Here is a 21664-nt window from a genome sequence, read left to right as displayed (position 1 = left end):
ATGCCAGCCCAGTGGGTTATCTAAGTTATATGGAGGACTATGCCAAAGCTTACTCAGTAGTAGCCTATACCAATGCCTGCACAGAGGGAGAGGGATTTACTGTATATAGAAAGTGTCTTAGGTCTCTCTTTATGTAGTGTTGTGTTGTCTCTCTTGTTGTGTGTTTTGTCCTCTACTTATATGGTAGTTTTTATTTTATTTTAATCACAGCCCCCGTCCCTGCAGGAGGCCTTTTGCCTTTTGGTAGGCCGCCATTGTAAATAAGAATTTGTTCTTAACTGACTTGTCTAGTTGAATAAAGGTTCAACAAATACATTAAAAAAATTGAGAGGTGAGGTCTTCCACCCAGACCAGCAGAGTGGAATAGATGGACAGTTGTTTTGGTTAGAAGCAGAAACACTTCCCCCTCCAGACGGTTCAGTAGGAGGAGAAAGAAGAAGAAAAAACAACAAGGCTTCAGGTTTGGGGCTACATGACCTACATGACTTCCATTAGGACTCATGTCATTCATTCAGTTATATCCACAGGTTTGACATAATGTAATGACTTTTTTTTCAGATCCAGAGGGCCTGGATGGACTGAGAAGGGAGTCTTATGAACAGACACACATATACAGGGTCCACACATGCAACAAACCACAGACGTTGAATGTGAATTGAAGTGGGGTGTGCATTGGGCTGGTTCATTGTTGCAGTTCGATGCACATAATGGACTAGAGTCGAACCCCCCCCAGCTTCTTCACACCCATCCTCTCTCCTGCGACACCTCCCCCTTCCGCCGGAAGATTAGCATGGCAGGCGGCTCTCTCTCCCTGCATTAATGTCCGACAGTGTTTGATTTCAGGAAGAAAACATTCGCATATCAAGGCAGGCTCTCTCCTTTAAACCGAAGTTTCCATCTTTGTATTTTTTCTCTCTCCTCTTCTCTGGCCATTAATTGTGCATTAGCAAAAATGATTTACTTTTAACAGTCATAGTTATTTTTTTCTTGCCCCCAGGCACAAATGCCTTGAAAGCCTTCCTTGAGGGCATCTAAATAATGTATCAGAAAAACTCCACTAAGGCAGAGAAGGACCCCGACATTCTCAAAATTCAGACTTGCATGTCTTCCTGTTTTTGGGGAGACATCAATCATGGGCACCTATACAAGCCTTAATCTTGCATAAATGTTTGAACTAATAACATTAAAAAAGAGAGGAAAGAAAAAGGATCCGCCTGGTGGCGTAACCAAAATAAATGAAGAATACATGGACATGCAGCGTTGAGGCCTTTCTCCCCCCTCCCCCCTCCTCCTCTCCTCAGTCTCTTCCCCCTTCCACTTATTTTCCCCCCTGTCTGTCTGTCTGTCTGTCTGTCTGTCTGTCTGTCTGTCTGTCTGTCTGTCTGTCTGTCTGTCTGTCTGTCTGTCTGTCTGTCTGTCTGTCTGTCTGTCTGTCTGTCTGTCTGTCTGTCTGCTGTGTTTTCCTTCCACATCATTAGCGCAGGAGCCACACAACAGAGGAAAACAGAGAAGTGCCGACTTTGTGCTCCCTCCCTGTGTGGAGCTAAAGAAGCTAGGCCCTCTGAAGGACATGTGGGAATAGGGGACGCGGCACGCCTGGGAGTGTGATAATTGTAGAATGGGCATTCATTAGCAGCAAATGCCATAAATCCCACGCTAAGTACGAATCCTTGTTCAGGAAAGCCTAAAACAATAAACGGGGGCCTAGACGTAGCGCCTGCCTGACCATGTGTGGCTTCCTGAGAAATGCGACCCAGAAGCAGGGACTAGTCTAACTCCCCCAGTGTTGCTTTCAACTTCAATAACAACACCAGCAACCAGAGTGGACGTCACACTCTTTTGCACTTCACAGTGCTGCCTTTTGGGTTAAATAATGTTAAGATTTAGTCTTTTTTTTGTTGGGGTATTAGAGTTTTTGTTGTTTTTTTGGGAGCTAGTTTCCAAATCAATTTCCTGCTGGGAGTTATCCGGCTCATCCAATAGAGCCACATTGGGAAAAAGGCTGGCAGATTCATTTTATTGACGTTTCCATTTTCACTGCAATGCGATAGCCTCCCCCTGGCTGGGGCTGGGGCGACCTGTGCGCATTTACAGACTGACCTGTCACTTCATTACCCTGCCTGCTCACTCCCTCCTGCCCCGACCCGCAAGGGAGAAACCAGACTCCCAGGCTTTCAGCATCTCTCTTTCTCTCTGTCTGTCTGTCTGTCTGTCTGTCTGTCTGTCTGTCTGTCTGTCTGTCTGTCTGTCTGTCTGTCTGTCTGTCTGTCTGTCTGTCTGTCTGCCTGCCTGCCTGCCTGCCTGCCTGCCTGCCTGCCTGCCTGCCTGCCTGCCTGCCTGCCTGCCTGCCTGCCTGCCTGCCTGCCTGTCTGTCTGTCTGTCTGCCTGTCTGCCTGCCTGTGTCTCTCTTTCGGTCTCTCTCTCTCTTGGTCTCTCTCAGTCTCTCTCTCTCTCCCTGTCTTTCTCTTTCACGTATGCGCACACACTCCTACCATCATACATAGTGTACATATGCATACTGCACACCAACAGGGGATGTTATATATGAGCTGATCTTTATGATATACATATGTAAACATGTAAATATACATCTGCACAACGTGTACACAAACATCGCACACAGGAAGTGGAAAGAATGTGAAGGCTGGCCCAAAGAGATGGAAATAATCAAATAATGAAAAGAGTAAGGCAGGAGAAAGAAAGAAGAAGAGAAGGCCCAACTTACACAACCTCATTACATCTAAAGGAGAGCTGGTGATTTACATCCACCCCCACTGCTTCTGTATGAGCCAGAGATGGAGTGCTGCAGGGCAAATTGTCTGAAACGCTAATGGCTTCTGACTGTTCCCTGGCAACTCTGGCATTTTAACCTGTGTGGATGTGCACTCTGCAACAACAAAAAAAGGAGAAAAAAACAAGCGGGACAGGGGAAGCGTCCCATCATCTGCCCGTGTCACACAGATGGGGGATGGCTATTATGAGGTGGGCAGAGGGCCTCGGGAGGTGCTGGAGATTAGCCTCAGGCACTTTTGGAAAAGCAGCGCCCTCTCTCTCTCTCTCTCTCTCTCTCTCTCTCTCTCTCTCTCTCTCTCTCTCTCTCTCGACTTAAAGTGCTCACAATGAAATTATGTTCATGTTTTTATATGCACGGATAAAGAGCAGGGAGGAATGACCGGACGCAAAGAGTGAGCGCACGCCAGTAAACAAACAAACACAGAAACAACCAGGCAGGCACAGAAGACATTACACTCAGATCAGCTCTCTCATCACCAAGAGGCAGTATTAAAAATGCATTCAGATATCTCCCTGCTAGTAAATTGGTCTCAGGGCTGAGCTCATTAACGAGCTGCAATAGGACTGTAAATATAAATATATTACTACCACCACAACACTTTGCAAATATTAGTATGAATTAAAAAAATCCTCATTCAGAGTCTGGGTCTCTGATAACAGGTGAATGTAGAATGGGTGTGATACATTACACTATATCGGGGATGCAGTAGGTGCCAGGACCGAGAACACTATAAAACCACTAGTTACACATGTTGTGGCCCTATCAATAATACAAGAATGTCCTACCCTACTATTCCAGTACACCCAAACTATACATGACTGAGTAATAACTCTTCCAATGATTCAGAAACCACATTCTAAACCACATATTGTGGGGCTTCTAAAATAGAGCACACTTATTTGTCCTTAGAGAGCACAATACTATTATTATACTGATGCAGATTGCTCCTGATAGGGCTGGATGGGCAGCGTGTATGCTTTCAGAGCATGACCAGAGGATTTGCGCTGCTGCGCCCGAGCGTAATGGAGCATGAGTGTGGAGCCAGTGGCTTACAGAGGCTGTGGTTAAAGTGACTAATTACAACCACCCCACCCCGCAGAGCAACGCAACTCAGGCATGCTTACCCCGACTCTGCCACACCGGGGAGGGAGAGAGGGTGAGGTGGAGGACTTTTTTGGGGGTTCCCCAGGGCACTGTGCTCGGCCCATTGGAAATAGTGGGACACAGAGGGAACAACAGGGGCCATCTCAGCCTCCTTTACCTTGGATCTCCACACTGCCTGGACCTCCACCCCCTTCCCACACCCCTCCACACTGCCTGGACCTCCAACCCCTTCCCACACCCCTCCACACTACATGGATCTCCATCCTCTCCCCACACCCCTGCACACTGCCTGGACCTCCACACCGTTCCCACACCCCTCCACACTGCCTGGACCGCCATCCTCTCCCCACACCTCTGCACACTGCCTGGACCTCCACCCCGTTCCCACACCCCTCCACACTGCCTGGACCTCCATCCTCTCCCCACACCCCTGCACACTGCCTGGACCTCCATCCTCTCCCCACACCCCTCCACACTACATGGATCTCCATCCTCTCCCACACCCCTCCACACTGCCTGGACCTCCACCCCCTTCCCACACCCCTCCACACTGCATGGACCTCCATCCTCTCCCCACACCCTGCACACTGCCTGGACCTCCACCCCCTCCCCACACCCCCGTCACCCTATCTTCACTGCCTGGACCACCACCCCCTCCCCACACCCCCTTCACCCTCTCTTCACTGCCTGGACCTCCACCCCCTCCCCACACCCCCTTCACCCTCTCTTCACTGCCTGGACCTCCACCCCCTCCCCACACCCCCTTCACCCTCTCTTCACTGCCTGGACCTCCTCCCCACACCCCTCCACACTGCCTGGACCTCCACCTCCTCCCCACCCTCACAGGCCTGGCCAGAGAGAAAAGAGAGAAAAGAGAGAAAAGAGAGAAAAGAGAGAAAAGAGAGAAAAGAAGGGGGATTTAAAGCCTTCTTTTCCCCTTCGTTTTCTCCTCAACTTTTCAGCCGGCATAAGCAGCGTTTAGCACATTCAGTCCCCCAAATGGCTGTGAATGAGGGAAGCAGTGGGGGCTCCTCTTTTGTCCAGCCTTTCCCCCTTTTATTTACTCAGGATTTACACAGGGCCCTCTACGGCACTGGGACCACATGTTCCTGACGCACGCACACACACACACACACACGCGCGCACACGCAGTGCCTCTATTCACACTCCAGCAGGCAGGGGTATGGCTGGCCCTCTGCCCATGGGATTACAGGTTTTCTAGTCCCAACCACATGCTAGCAATATGCGAACGCCTCAAATAACAAAACACACACTCCAACATGCTAGCAATATGCTAACGCCTCAAATAACAAAACACACACTCCAACATGCTAGCAATATGCTAAATCCCTAAAACATTTTTTTTGTTTAGATGCCCCTATCCTCCTGCTCCTATGTAAAACATAATTTTTTCATACTTTAAAAAGCCCTATACCCCCTCACTGAGACGTCTTATATTTTATTTTATGTAATTAAAAAAAAACGTTTTACCCCTTTATCTATTCAATTGGTAGTTACAGTCTTGTCCCATCGCTTCAACTCCCGTACGGACTCGGGAGAGGCGAACCTCGAAAGCCATGCGTCATCCAAAACACAACCCCGCCAAGCTGCATTGCTTCTTGACACACTGATCGCTTAACCCGGAAGCCAGCCGCACCAATGTGTCAGAGGAAACATCGTACAGTTAGCGACCGAAGTCAGCGTGCATGCGCCCGGCCGAAACAGGGAGTTGCTAGAGCGCGATGAGACAAGGACACCCCAGACGGCCAAACCCTACCCTAACGCGGACGAAGCTGGTCCAATTGTGCGCCGCCTCATGGTTTGAACCCAGGTCTGTAGTGACACCTCTGGCACTACGATGCAGTGCCTTAGACCCTTGTGCCACTCGGCAGGCCTAAATGGAATTGTTTTATTGTGTTGACCACTAAGGCCAGCGATGTTTTAGAGTCATTATGTCCTGATCTCTGCTTAAACAAGCAGCAACCCTTGCACTGGACCGTAAAACAACAGCTTAATAAACACCAAGCACGCTGACAAATTGGGAGCGCTATGCCAGGAGTCATTAACAGCTCTAAAACTTGTCGCAGCAATTACACTCTCCCTCCGCTCCCTACCGCCCTCCTGATGCCAAATTCAGGTGTCGCCTCCCTGCCTTTTACAATTTTACCAGTGGTGAACACCAGGCCAGAGGACTTCCAAATATTCTTACACCTGTATACACACCCAGAGGAATAAAGCTCTATCTTAACACAGCTGCAGTTATGACTGACTGAGTGGGTCCTTGTGCATGAGGAGCAATGTGCAGTTGTCTCTGCAGAAAAAAACACATTGTGTTCCCTTAAATTACGTGGAATAAGAGCTTCTAATTAGATGGCTTTTTTCCTGAATGTGGGAAGACAGACAGGCAGACAGGCAGGACAGAGAGCAGGAAAGCCGGCAAGGCAAGGCCATTTGGTTGCTCAACTCCTACACCTCTGCCCCCTCTCCCTTATCCTAGTCCCCTAACCCTGCCACCAGACAGATACCTCTCAGTCATCCCAGGAATGCTGCAGATAACTATCACCTACCTCTTCACAGATACTAGGCCTCTCTCTCGCTCTCCTCTCACAGGCCCAGCTCTGACCGTGGCCCATAGTACACATCTCTCCATACTTCAGAAGAGTGGGGTGGAGGGGGTAAGTTTGGGGCAGTGGAAAGAGAAGAGGAAGGAGGGGCAGGGAGGGAAAGGCAGTAAAGAGTGAGTTAGGGGAGGACAAGGAGTGGACATAGGCCAAAGCAAGGCATCCTCCTTACATTTCTCCTCACTCCCCTACAGCCCCTCCCCTACAGCCTCTCCCATCTCCCCTACAGCCTCTTCCCACTCCCCTGCAGCCTCTCCCATCTCCCCTACAGCCTCTTCCCACTCCCTACAGCTTCTCCCCTCTCCCCTACAGCCGCTCCCCAGTCCCCTACAGCCTCCTCCCACTCCCCTACAGCCTCTCCCTTAGAGCATCTCCCCTACAGCCTCTCCCCACTCCCCTACAGCCTCTCCCCACTCCCCTTCAGCCTCTCCCCACTCCCCTACAGCCTCTCCTCTATAGCCTCTCCCCACTCCCCCACAGCCTAACCCCACTCACCTACAGCCTCTCCCCTACAGCCTCTCCCCTGGGGCCACAAAGGAGAGTGCGCTGAGATGGGAGGGTCCCTACCTTTCTCCCTAGTGCTACTGGGGCCTGTGGTTCCATGCAATAGTCATCTTTCAATAAGCCTGAAATCTGGGCTATGTATACAATCAAAGGCTTTGGGCTAGGGGTAATTACCAGTGTAATTAACCTGCTACCTGTAACAACAATCATCTCATTACATCATAAATAGGGCCTTTGAGAGGCCAACAATGGCTGATGCTCCTGGCGCTCTCTCTGATAGGCTGCTGCTCCTTCTCCTGGCCCTCTCTCTGATAGGCTGCTGCTCCTTCTCCTGGCCCTCTCTCTGATAGGCTGCTGCTCCTTCTCCTGGCCCTCTCTCTGATAGGCTGCTGCTCCTTCTCCTGGCCCTCTCTCTGATTGGCTGCTCCTGGTTGCGACTCTGATTATTCTAGCAGCCCCAACCGAGATCTCTGCCTCCACTTCTCCATGAGTTGATTAATCAATTGGTGCTGATGATTTTAGGAGTCACCAAACCTTTCATTTGTGCCAAGCAGGTTTTTAGTTTTTTTAACCTTTATTTAACTAGGAAAGTCAGTTAAGAACAAATTCTTATTTACAATGATGGCCTACCAGGGGAACAGTGGTAAACTGCCTTGTTCGGTCAGATTTTCACCTTTTTAGCTCGGGAATTCCATCCAGCAACCTTTCGGTTACTAGCCCAACGCTTTAACCACTAGGCTACCTGCCACCCCAGATTCACTTCATCAAGAAGTAGAGCTGTGTGTAAAAGTTTTGTGCATGATGTTCAAGGACAATTTGTTTTTGCACCTTATCGATGGAATCTGTGTTAGGGGAAACAGCGCCACTGTTCGCCCCCAGAGCCTTGGTTATTGTTTTAGTTTTGTTGACTAAACGGAGGTGAGCAGCGTGGTAAAAAATTATTGCAGTAGATATTTTGCTGTCCTTTGTTTGCAGTAACTTCTCTAGCAACCCAAACCACCCACCCGATCACTCCTCTACAAAATAATGTTTTTTTGGGGGGGGGGGGCTAAAAGGATGTCATGGGTAGGGGGGGAAAAGTATGGAGAAAATAAAACAAATAAGAAAAAAATAAGAGTGATTAGAAATGGTGCAAACAATTAAATTGATAGAACCTCCAATATATCATCAATATTAAAGCTGATCTACCCCCCAGAGATCAGTGCCCAATGAAGGGCCTTGGGTCTAGACCAAAGATTTCACACTAGCTACCTCCCTGACAACTCCACCCTGTTCTGTTCCCCCTCAACTCCTCTATGTCTTCACGCTGCACCACTCGCACAACAACATTGTAATAATCTTCTCTTCCCTCCTTAGCTCTTCACAAATCAGACTGCTAGAATAGCTCCCAAAAGGTTATCTAAGTGCATGATCCGCCATCTCGTAAAGATCAAATCTCCTTCAGAAGCCTTGCTGCCTAACCAGTCCTTCCCCTCCCCTCCCCTCCTCTGCTCTGTCCTCCCGCAAGATGATCTTCGTACAATGGCACTGTTCTCTCTCTGGCTGGTTAAAATGACATATGTCCCTTCTGCCCCTGTTCAGCTTTGATATCTTTATTACTGTGGCAGAAAACAAAACCACAGGCCGTGGATGGTGCATGCCTTAGAGCTGGGGACTTCATCTCTTCTTAGGGTAGGTCTTGCCTCAGCATGGACGGGTGAATGGGTGCCCCCCGGAAGCAAAACTGGGTCATGTTCAATTAATTGGAATGAGCATGAAAATTAGCAGAGCAAACTGCATCAATATTCACCCCAAAATAGGGGGTGTTTTTTCTCCTCCTTTCAGCCCTGAATAAGATTGTGAACGGAGAGAATAGAGCAGAGGGATAAAAAGAAAACAAAGAAAGAGAGAGAGAGAGAGAGAGAGAGAGAGAGAGAGAGAGAGAGAGAGAGAGAGAGAAGCAGTTCATCACGTGATTGGTTTGTCTGCTAGCTACGGGCTATATGGCTTTATTAATCCCTAGGAGATCCATATCAAAGTCTTCTCCAAAAAAAACATCAGGAAGAGAAATTCACAGAATTAGGGGTTCCCCTTTTTGGCAGAGTGCAGTTTGTGATACAGCACCATGGCTCCCCCACCATGTTGCAGGCAGCGGGCGGATGATGATAGCAACATTGCTAGTGATTCTCTACCCCCAATTACACCTCAGACTCAAACAAACACATTTTTTGTTGGAGTGCAGGACACATTGGAGTTATTACTGGCTTCCATGGCCTGCCACACCCCACGGACATTGGCACTGAAGTGGGGGCTTACAGATATTGGTGGTGGGGGAGTATGTTACAAAATGGGGGTATGGGAGAGAAAATGAATGAAAAGGTTTATAAATCAACAAGTCAACCATCAGATTGTAGCCTCTGCTCGGCAGCCCTCTCATCAGCCAACTGCCATGAATTTTTTCTTTCTTTTTTCTCACAAATGTCCCAGAGGGAGGGAACAAAGCGAGCAGAACTGATTACTGCGCCGCTGCCCCGCTCCGCCAGTCTAAACTATGTTTGGCTTCCTAATGAGCTCACTAAAAACCCAATTCATCACCCATAACCCCTTCTCAACCCGCCGAGAAATCCCCCCATTATAGAAGAGGCAGGGGCCGTCGTTTACAGGCCAGCGTACTGAGTGGAGGGCTGGTGGTATCCTGACGCCAAGCGTGTTTCCTCTTCGCCCCCCAAAGCACACTGCTCCCCCAATGCAACCCTCTCTACCCAAAACCAGGGGTGTCCCAGGAAGCCTGGGCACAGGAATGTCAGGCTCGGTGGCTCTAACAGATTTCCACTTTAATACCCCCATCTCATAACCCTGGGAAGAGAGGAATTTGGTGGGAAGGGAATGTGGCTAGGAGGGGAGGGGGTGAGGGGATAGATCAGGACAGCAGATGGATGGAGGATGGGCGATGGGGATATAGCTGGAGAGAGGGGTAGCTAGCTAGCTAGGTGGATGGAGGATGGGCGATGGGGATATAGCTGGAGAGAGGGGTAGCTAGCTAGCTAGATGGATGGAGGATGGGCGATGGGGATATAGCTGGAGAGAGGGGTAGCTAGCTAGCTAGGTGGATGGAGGATGGGCGATGGGGATATAGCTGGAGAGAGGGGTAGCTAGCTAGCTAGGTGGATGGAGGATGGGCAATGGGGATATAGCTGGAGAGAGGGGTAGCTAGCTAGCTAGATGGATGGAGGATGGGCGATGGGGATATAGCTGGAGAGAGGGGTAGCTAGCTAGCTAGGTGGATGGAGGATGGGCGATGGGGATATAGCTGGAGAGAGGGGTAGCTAGCTAGCTAGCTAGGTGGATGGAGGATGGGCGATGGGGATATAGCTGGAGAGAGGGGTAGCTAGCTAGCTAGGTGGATGGAGGATGGGCGATGGGGATATAGCTGGAGAGAGGGGTAGCTAGCTAGCTAGATGGATGGAGGATGGGCGATGGGGATATAGCTGGAGAGAGGGGTAGCTAGCTAGCTAGGTGGATGGCGAACAGCTGAGGAGGAAGGCGATTGTGAATTCCTCACTATTTGGACTGGGGTGGAAGGGAGGAAGAGTGGAGTGGAGGGATTGGAGGAGAGGGGAAACTCCAACTCCCACAGTTCCTCATTACATGGAGATGGAATGATCCTCCTGGCCCCTGAGCTGTAACTGAGAGATTACTGAATTGATGAATCCTCGGTTTAAAATGCAGCTGTTTTATTCTACTTTAGTAATTCATTATTTTTCAGATAGCGTATTGATTAAGCATAGCCCCTGATAAAGTTAAAACTGAGAGAATTCTCCTCTGGGACTCAGCTAGGCCTGCTCTGGAGAGTCAATGAAACCTTCCTTTCTACTCCACCTGACTCTCTCTTTCCCTCTCTCTCACTTTCCCTCTCTCTCACTTTCTCTCTCTCTCACTTCCCCCTCTCTTACTTTCCCTCTCTCTCACTTTCTCTCTCTCTCACTTCCCCCTCTCTTACTTTCCCTCTCTCTCACTTTCTCTCTCTCTCACTTCCCCCTCTCTTACTTTCCCTCTCTCTCACTTCCCCCTCTCTCTCACTTCCCTCCCCTCTCTCACTTCCCCCTCTCTCCCTTCCCCCTCTCTTACTTTCCCCTATCTCACTTCCCTCCCTCTCTCACTTCCCCCTCTCTCCCTTCCCCCTCTCTTACTTTCCCCTATCTCACTTCCCTCCCTCTCTCACTTCCCCCTCTCTCCCTTCCCCCTCTCTTACTTTCCCCTATCTCACTTCCCTCCCTCTCTCACTTCCCCCTCTCTCCCTTCCCCCTCTCTTACTTTCCCCCTATCTCACTTCCCTCCCTCTCTCACTTCCCCCTCTCTCCCTTCCCCCTCTCTTACTTTCCCCCTATCTCACTTCCCTCCCTCTCTCACTTCCCCCTCTCTCCCTTCCCCCTCTCTTACTTTCCCCCTATCTCACTTCCCTCCCTCTCTCACTTCCCCCTCTCTCCCTTCCCCCTCTCTTACTTTCCCCCTATCTCACTTCCCCCTCTCTCACTTCCCCCTCTCTCCCTTCCCCCTCTCTTACTTTCCCCCTATCTCACTTCCCTCCCTCTCTCACTTCCCCCTCTCTCCCTTCCCCCTCTCTTACTTTCCCCCTATCTCACTTCCCCCTCTCTCACTTCCCCCTCTCTCCCTTCCCCCTCTCTTACTTTCCCCCTATCTCACTTCCCCCCCGCTCTCTCTCTACCCTTTCTCTACACCCTCTCTCTCTCTCTCCACCCTTTCTGTACACCCTCTCTCTCTCTCTCCACCCTCTCTCGATCCCTCTTTCTGTTTCTCTCCCTCATTCTCTCTCTCTCTCTTTTACTCTTAGTAATTCTCTCTCTCTCTCTCGTCAGTACAGTTTGCCCTCATTAATGAGTCAGGCCTGTGAGGCGCTCTGTTAGTTGCTTTTGTCTCCCCTCTTGCTGACTTGCTTCTCTACAGGACTTTTTGTATGCTACTAACACACACACACACACACACACACACACACACACACACACACACACACACACACACACACACACACACACACACACACACACACACACACACACTCACACATGCACACATACAAGCATACAGTAAGCACAGTCATATTATGTCTCCACACACTACACACGTACACACAAGCATATGCGTACACACTGCCACAGATGCACACACAGTAGTTAAGGGATACATTCCCTTGTGTTTTCCCACTGTTTCGCTCTCAATCCCTCTCACACGGCATAACATCACACAGAAGTGGAGGCATCTATTTAAAAAAAATACTCTTCCATTATTTTAATCCTCTGTTTTTTCATACAGCTGTGAGTGAGTGAGTGATGAGTGGTGAGTAGTGAGTTGTGGGTGGTAAGTGATGAGTGGTGAGTAGTGAGTTGTGGGTGGTGAGTGATGAGTGGTGAGTAGTGAGTTGTGGGTGGTGAGTGGTGAGAGGTGAGATGAGTAGTGTGTGGTGAGTGGTGAGTGGTGGGTGGTGAGTAGTGTGTGATGAGTAGTGTGTGGTGAGTAGTGAGTTGTGGGTGGTGAGTGGTGAGAGGTGAGATGAGTAGTGTGTGGTGGGTGGTGGTGGTGGGTGGTGAGTAGTGTGTGGTGAGTGGTGAGTGGTGAGTAGGGAGTGGTGAGTGGTGAGTAGTGAGTGGTGAGTGGTGAGTAGTGAGTTGTGGGTGGTGAGTGGTGAGTAGTGTGTGATGAGTAGTGTTTGGTGAGTGGTGAGTACTGAGTTGTGGGTGGTGAGAGGTGAGTAGTGTGTGATGAGTAGTGTGTGGTGAGTGGTGAATAGCGAGTGGTGAGTGGTGAGTGGTGGGTGGTGAGTGGTGAGTGGTGGGTGGTGAGTAGTGTGTAGTGAGTGGTGAGTGGTGAGTAGTGTGTGGTGAGTGGTGGGTGGTGAGTAGTGTGTGGTGAGTAGTGAGTGGTGAGTGGTGAGTAGTGTGTGGTGAGTGGTGAGTGATGAGTAGTGTGTGGTGAGTGGTGAGTGGTGAGTAGTGAGTAGTGTGTGGTGAGTGGTGAGTGATGAGTAGTGTGTGGTGAGTGGTGAGTGGTGAGTGATGAGTAGTGTGTGGTGAGTGGTGAGTAGTGAGAAGTGAGTGGTGGGTGGTGAGTGGTGAGTGGTGAGTGGTGAGTAGTGAGTGGTTAGTAGTGAGAAGTGAGTTGTGGGTGGTGAGTGGTGAGTGGTGAGTAGTGAGTGGTGAGTGGTGAGTAGTGAGTAGTGAGTGGTGAGTAGTGAGAAGTGAGTTGTGGGTAGTGAGTGGTTAGTAGTGAGTGGTGAGTAGTGAGTAGTGAGTGGTGAGTAGTGAGTAGTGTGTGGTGAGTGGTGAGTGGTGAGTAGTGAGTAGTGTGTGGTGAGTGGTGAGTGATGAGTAGTGTGTGGTGAGTGGTGAGTGGTGAGTGATGAGTAGTGTGTGGTGAGTGGTGAGTGGTGAGTGATGAGTAGTGTGTGGTGAGTGGTGAGTAGTGAGAAGTGAGTGGTGGGTGGTGAGTGGTGAGTGGTGAGTAGTGAGTGGTTAGTAGTGAGAAGTGAGTTGTGGGTGGTGAGTGGTGAGTGGTGAGTAGTGAGTGGTGAGTGGTGAGTAGTGAGTAGTGAGTGGTGAGTAGTGAGAAGTGAGTTGTGGGTAGTGAGTGGTTAGTAGTGAGTGGTGAGTGGTGAGTAGTGAGTGGTGAGTAATGAGAAGTGAGTTGTGGGTAGTGAGTGGTGAGTGGTTGATCAACAGACATACAGTACAGGCGTTTTTCTCAGTGGATCCAACTAGCAGAGAAATCAGGTACTGTTTTACAAGAAAGGGAGCGAGCCACTCGTGTCAGGAACCTTCGCCTAGAGAATCCTTTCCAAGTCAATAACCAGCGCCTGGGCCACACAACACATTCATTCTCATTTAAGGACAAGGAGGTGGGATAAGAGGACAGAGAAGTCTTCATGTTCTGGCTCTAGGGAGGTGAAGAGTTCTACAGGCCTTGGGGATTTACATGGAACAAAGGCCAAAGACCAATGTCCTCACAATGCTCATACGCTAGCAGCAGTGAAACCATATAATCAGATCCTACAATCCTCCCAGTATACCTATTCAGATAGCATAACGCTTAGGTAAGGCACTTTTGAATTAAAAAACATTGATGAAATAGTTGAGGAATTAATGAAGGAAGGGAAAATATAATTGGAAGATGTAGACAGTGCTTAATGCATTTCCATATACTATTCCCCTTCCTTAATGGGAGCAGCAGAAAGGTTCTGACAAGCCTTCTATTGACTGTCCCTGATTCTTAAGGTAAATTCAGCAGGTAATTTAATTAAAACCCAATCCTGACACTAATTTAGATTTTTAGGGGCCTGACAGTTGTTGGCAGTGGAGATTGTCGTGGCAAGCAGAGGTGATGTGAGAAGCCCATACCACCGTGAAAAATGCGAGTTTCAAGTCACAGGGTTCAATTTACTGCCTCTGTTTCATTGACCTACACAAATAGGTATTTCATCACATTCCTGGTACACTTTTTTATTTCTAATTAGGTGGCTGAAACAAGCCTGTCTAAAATACAGACACAACTTAGTTTGCTAGTGTCACGTCCTGACCAGTAAAGGGGTTATTTGTTATTTGAGTTTGGTCAGGACGTGGCAGGGGGTATTTGTTTTATATGGTTTGGGGTGGTTGTGTATGTAGAGGGGTGTTAGATTTATGTATTCCGGGGTTTTTGGTTATTGTTCTATGTTAGTTTATTTCTATGTTCTGTCTAGTCGTTTGTATTTCTATGTTTTGCTAATTGGTGTTGGGGCCTTCAGTTGGAGGCAGCTGTCTATCGTTGCCTCTGATTGAAGGTCCTATAATTAGGAGTATGTTTGTTTTGGGGTTTGTGGGAGATTGTTTCTTGTATTGCTGTGTGTTGCCTACAAGACTGTTTTGTTGTCCGGTTATCGTTTTTTAGCGTTTGTTTTGGATTAATAAAAATGAGCATTCATGTACCCGCTGCGCCTTGGTCCATCTATTACGATGACCGTGACAGCTAGATCTGTTGTGGACTGGGAGAAGCAGGTGACAAGCAATGTCCAACCAACTATAATCAAATTCTGTTGTTGCTGGTGTGCTGCTTCAGATTTCTCCTTCCCGAGAACATTAGAATACAACATTTCCCATTGCCAACAAAACAACATAACCTCCCAAAAAAAGCCAGCTATCGCCGGGATGTGCCTGACTCCTCTTTGAACTCTTAATCGCCATGCCTTGCAAGTTAATATGCAGCCTTAAAGTTCCAGCTCTGTGGAGAACAAAAAAAACACTGCATCTCTGATGCCATTAATTAGCTATGCTCCATGCCTCTCAGCTTTTTGAAGGCTGGATAAAGTGTCCTCTCCTTTTGTTTCTGCTCTTCTGTTTTTGTAGGGTTTCATTATTGACTTTTCAATTTTCCCGAAGTATCCACCCCCTCCACTTGCGATAGCACCACTGAGTGTTTCTGAAGCAGTAGCAGCCGCGGTGTGGTACACGCCCAGCTGCACCCCCAAGCCCACTTGCTAAGACAACGACTGGGGAGCCCTTGGAGCAGGGGCAGCCCACAGTTCACCATCATCCCAGCGCTCACACCCCAGGGGGCCAAAATCAAAGAGAAAGGCCCTTAAAATCTAACCATGGGTAATGAAGGTGCTCCACTCCTGAAACAATAAGCATATACAGCACTTGAGAGAGAGAGAGAGAGAGCGAGAGCGAGAGAGAGAGCGAGAGCGAGAGCGAGAGAGAGAGAGTGAGGAAGAAGAAGAAAGTCAGAGAGAGAACAAGATGAAGAGCTTGGGCCAAGCTGGATAAGGGTGATTAAGGCTTGAACTTCCATATACTGAGAGATGTAAGAAAGCGAAGTGAAGAAGAGAGTGAATGTGTGAAAGAGAAAAAATAGAGAAAGGGCAAAGGCCCACAGCCAGTGGTGATGGTAGCAGGGGCCACGCATCCTCTAAGCACGTATCAGTGGTGGTGAAAACAACAAGGAGGTCTGAGGGCCACATGCCTCAGGACCCAAAGGAAGCCAAGGAGAGCACAACTAATTTCTGCCCAACAATGGATCATGGATGGGCGCCCACACAGTGGCAGGTGCTTTGAATAGCAGCATGGCCCTTGCAGCAGGGAGCTTCTCCTCTCTCCCCCCCCTCTCTCTCTTTCTCTCTCTCTACCAAGGGCCTTGGCGCTTGTTGGCTTGCGTAACCTTTCATTTTCAACAAGGCTTCCTTTTGACTTATAAAGGATGAAAACGATCTCATGGGGGGCCAGAGGAGGAACAGGCAGCGAGGCCTGTGGGGCCTGTGGGGCAAACTCCAGACCAAGTCCTCCGCTCTACTCTCTCTCTTTCTCTCTTCCTTGGTCTAGGCCTGGGTCCTTTCCATTTTTTTTCATCTCTAGCTTCAGTTTTTTTGTTACACCTCTTGTTTCTTTTTGTGTGTTGGTGTTTTTTTAATAGTTGTGGAGTTTGTTCTCCAGTGGTGCCGGCTGGCCTGCCTTCCGGGCCATGCAGGGGTAAAGGCAGGGGAAGTTCCCCAACCTTAAGAACATTCTTTCCGGGGTCATAAGGTCAGGCTTCACAGATGTCTCATGCAGACAGTCAGTTGTCTAAGGACTGCATCCCAGGGAGTATGCATTCGTTCCAAACAATGCAGCTTTTCCCCCTCACTTACAAAAGATGTTAAATGTGTTTGAGTTTTTTTTTCACTCTGTACTCGTTCTTTTTTTTGTTCCCGAGGTGGGGTTTTTTGTTTTCAAAACATTTTAAGAAAGGACTGGTTATCGCAAGACAGCAATGTTTTGTTCTCTCTTTCATTCTTTTAAACCCTCCTCTCTTCCTTCGCTTCCTCCAATTGTTCTAATGGGGCCTTAGTCATCATTGCCTGATGAAGGATGGAAAGATGCTTTTAAAAAGCTTTTTTTCTTAAAAACATGCGTTGCCAGGGCAGAAAGACAAAAACACGCAACTACTACACAGCAACTGTCAAAGTACATGCACATACACACAAACTCTTGTCTAGGCAGGGCAGAAGTCAGACAAACAGCAACCCTAAATAAGGACAAAGACAATATTTGAAGTAGAGCATTGCTGGGTAGCCTCAATCACAACAAAATGGTAGAAATAAATCATTTTGCGAACCAAATGGCTTTCATTAAAGCAAAATCAAGCTACTATATTTCAGGGGGGTGGGGCATGACACTGGAAATAAGGAAAAAAGATGGCAGCATTTACCATGCATGTTCTGCCTCAGAACATGGAAAACTGTGTAATTGGAACAACCTTTAAAAAAAACAGGCGCTGAGCTCCCTATCCTTTTATAGCTTGTTTCTTTTTTATCTCTCTCTCTCGATAAAGCGTTTTTTCCTTACCCCCTCTAAACATCTTCCCTGTATTCGGAAATTGATAACCTTCTAAATGAATTATGGTAGATGCATAATGAATGTTTTCTCACCCTGAGCCCTGAAGCCAGCCAAGATGGGTGCGTCTTGTTTGGCATGTTGATTTGTGTTGTTGCACATTTAGCCCCTCTGTTACTTAAGAGTGCTGCTTGCTCACTGCTCGGGGCATGTAAATAAGGAATTATCCTTGCCGACTAACACTCCATATACCTCCTTGGGGTAATCAGAAATTATTAGACTCTGGCTTCCAATAAACAGAGCTAATGGCACTAAAGCAATGTCAGATCTCTCACCTCCCTCAGATTGCTCCCCTGTCCCTTAAAATACAGGAACAGAAAGTGATCAGGTGTCTATGTGTAGTAAGTAGACATTCCGTTCTACCCTACAACAAGCACCCATTTGCTTAAAGACTCACTAAACCATGACTCACTAAACCATGTATGGTCCTCCCACTCCCACTCTCCTGGACGCAGGCCGCATAGTTAAAGCTACTACCTGTAAACTGTAGCTGCTCTACTCAGCTCCAAATACTCCAAACCCACCCTAACAAACCCACTCTTACAAACCCACCCAAACAAACCCACTCTTACAAACCCACCCAAACAAACCCACTCTTACAAACCCACCCTAACAAACCCACTCTTACAAACCCACCCAAACAAACCCACTCTTACAAACCCACCCAAACAAACCCACTCTTACAAATCCACCCTAACAAACCCACTCTTACAAACCCACCCTAACAAACCCACTCTTACAAACCCACCCAAACAAACCCACTCTTACAAACCCACCCAAACAAACCCACTCTTACAAACCCACCCTAACAAACCCACTCTTACAAACCCACAAAAACAAACCCACTCTTACAAACCCACCCTTACAAACTCACTCTTACAAACCCACCCTTACAAACCCACCCTTACAAACACACTCTTACAAACCCACCCTTACAAACCCACTCTTACAAACCCACTCTTACAAACCCACTCTTACAAACCCACCCTTACAAACCCCTTACAAACCCACCCTTACAAACCCACTCTTACAAACCCACCCTTACAAACCCACCCTTACAAACCCACCCTTACAAACCCACCCTTACAAACCCACCCTTGCAAACCCACCCTTACAAACCCACCCTTACAAACCCACCTTTACAAACCCACCCTTACAAACCCACTCAAACAAACCCACTCTTACAAACCCACCCTAACAAACCCACTCTTACAAACCCACAAAAACAAACCCACTCTTACAAACCCACCCTTACAAACCCACTCTTACAAACCCACCCAAACAAACCCACTCTTACAAACCCACTCTTACAAACCCACTCTTACAAACCCACCCTTACAAACCCACCCTTACAAACCCACTCTTACAAACCCACCCAAACAAACACACTCTTACAAACCCACTCTTACAAACCCACTCTTACAAACCCACCCTTACAAACCCACTCTTACAAACCCACTCTTACAAACCCACTCTTACAAACCCACCCTTACAAACCCACCCTTACAAACCCACCCTTACAAACCCACCCTTACAAACCCACTCTTACAAACCCACCCTTACAAACCCACCCTTACAAACCCACCCTTACAAACCCACCCTTACAAACCCACCCTTACAAACCCACTCTTACAAACCCACTCTTACAAACCCACCCTTACAAACCCACCCTTACAAACCCACCCTTACAAACCCACCCTTGCAAACCCACCCTTACAAACCCACCCTTACAAACCCACCCTTGCAAACCCACCCTTACAAACCCACCCTTACAAACCCACTCTTAAAGACCTGTGTGTTGTTAATGCAGACAGAGAAGACCTCCAACATCTTAATCATAGCCTCAATTTTGTCCCACACATTGAATATAGTTGCGGAGAGTCCCTGTAATCCTAGATTCAGATCATTCAGGTGAGAAAAAACATCACCCAGATAGGCCAGTCGTGTGAGAAACTCGTCATCATGCAAGCGGTCAGACAAATGAAAACTACGTCAGCAAAGAAAACTTTAAGCTCGTCTCTCAATTTTTTTAAAAAGTGTCAATACTTTGCCCCTTAATAATCAGTGCACTTCTGTATGTTGTAAAAACGGTCGCTGCCCATATCATTGAATAGTGCAGAAAATACACGAGAGTTCAGGGGCCTTTCTTTAACAAAGTTAACCATTTTCACTGTAGTATCCAAAACGCCTTTCAAGCTGTCAGGCATTCCCTTGGCAGCAAGAGGCTCTCGGTGGATGCTGCAGTGTACCCAAGTGATGTCAGGAGCAACTACCACTCCACTATGTCTCCCTGTCCAGTGCTTTAAACATATCCTCTCCTGTTGTCCTGGTTTCCGGAGGTTTGCAGAAGAGGATGTCTTCCTTAATTGACCACCCATAAACGTAACAGACATATACCAGGAGCTGTGCCAGGCCCTCCACGCCTGTTGGCTCATCCAGCTGTAACACATAGAATTCACTGGCTTGTATGCAAAGCAGTAATTGTTTCAAAACATCTCCTGGCATGTCACTGATGTGTCTTGAAACTGTTGTTTGATGAAGGCATTGTCTGTGTAGTTTTTTTGGGGGGCCTTTTCCCTCAGCATTGTCCCAGCCATATCTGCGGCAGCAGGAAGAATTCAAGTCCTCCACAATAGTATGGTGCTTGCCTGTCCTAGCCACTCGGTAGCTCACCATATAAGACGCTTCTAGCCCCTTCTTATTAATGGTATCTGTTGCTTTTATACATGTCTTACTACTCGAAAGTTGTCTTAATTCTCGCTCAAAAAAATCCCATGGCTTATTTTTCAAATTGACATGTTTTGTTTCTAAATGTCTGCACAAGAGGGAAGGTTTCATTGAGTTGTGAGTACTTTTGCACATATAACACACTGTGGCTGAGGAAAGGCACTACTCCCAATATAAGTGAACCCCAAATCAATGTAGTTCTCATCATATTTACTCCTCTTCGATGGTTCAACGTCCCTGTCTGTCTGTTCGGTGCTTTCCCAGGTAAGGGGGTAGTAGCTCTTCAGCTGCATCAGATTCACAATTGTCAGTGTCCATGCTAGCTGGGCTAACAACACATGTAGAATTACTGATGCTAGCATTGGATGTGCTCGTGGAAGCAGAACAACTTGTGTTGTTGACAGGTGCAGGTGTAGTACTGCTGGTAGTAGCAGTACTACCTGTAGAGCTGGTATGTGTCTCTATGGACACATACCTTATTTTCTTTTAACCATTTATCCATTTTCAAGCAAACGGAATGAGCAGCAGCTACGTTTGGCTACATACGGACCGTTAGTGGAATTCCTGCGAGAGAGTAACGGTTAATGTGATTGGATGTTAATTATTTGACTAGGCTTCCTGTATTTGACATTGTGTTGTTATTTCGCTGAACACTAGATGGTTTAATTTTATTTTTGGCAGAGAAACGAGGCTACTCAGGCGAGAAGAAAACCTCACCCAAATGTATAGCCCCGTTGGAAAATATAAATAGACTTTTTGAAAATAAAAAAATATATTTTTTGTTTCTTTTAAATGTGAATCACATTTTTATTTGGCGTACCCCCAACGGCATTGCTCAGTTTGGGAATACCTGCACTAGACTATACCACACCACATAGCTAACTAGCTAGCAATACACTTACCTTCAACAATGCTTTCTTTTTTATTTATTCATTTATCATTTTTTGGGGACTCTAGCTTTGAGGTGGGGTTAAGAGAGTATGGGGGGGGTAAAGGAGGGATTACAGTGCCAAGGGAGACGGAAAATTAAGAAAGTAAAAGAGCAAGGCTCATTGGTCAAACACAAAGAAGGGTGCGAGGGTTAAATACCAACTAAGGACACCTTAAACGGGGCTGGCTGAGCAGCTATGCAGGGCACTGGAGTCCCCCCGCAGGTGTGGCTTTGACAGATGTGGCCTCCCTAACCTCTCTCTCAGCTAGAATGGGGACCGGGGTCAGGCCAGCCATAGCCTGGGGCTGCCTACGGCACCTGACTGTCTCTGGAACTCTCTCTCGTTGCTTCACACACAAACACACACACAACAAATCTGGTGGCGACTAGATCAATTGGATTATCGCCTATTAAGGGTGACTTCCCTAAAACAAGATCCACAATTTCCTGGGAAAGCAGTATCCCTTTAAAGAGGCCAAGCAGCATTGTCATCATTGTAAAAAAAAGCAGCATTGTCATTCTTTACTGTCTATCGCTCTCTCTATTACTGTCTATCTCTCTCTCTATTACTGTCTATCTCTCTCTCTAT

At 47.8% G+C, this 21664-nt stretch overlaps 1 protein-coding gene across 2 annotated transcripts in view; it reads right to left on the bottom strand.

Moving 5' to 3' along the window:
- Nucleotides 1–21664, bottom strand: part of LOC115162157 (homeobox protein Meis2) — a gene marked incomplete in the record, with an annotated part of 95608 nt that overhangs the window by 45480 nt on the left and 28464 nt on the right.

This window comes from Salmo trutta, chromosome 25, assembly GCF_901001165.1.
Source record: "Salmo trutta chromosome 25, fSalTru1.1, whole genome shotgun sequence".
NCBI lineage: Eukaryota > Metazoa > Chordata > Actinopteri > Salmoniformes > Salmonidae > Salmo > Salmo trutta.
Note: the sequence above shows the minus strand (reverse complement) of the source record. Positions and strands in the feature narration are given on the sequence as shown.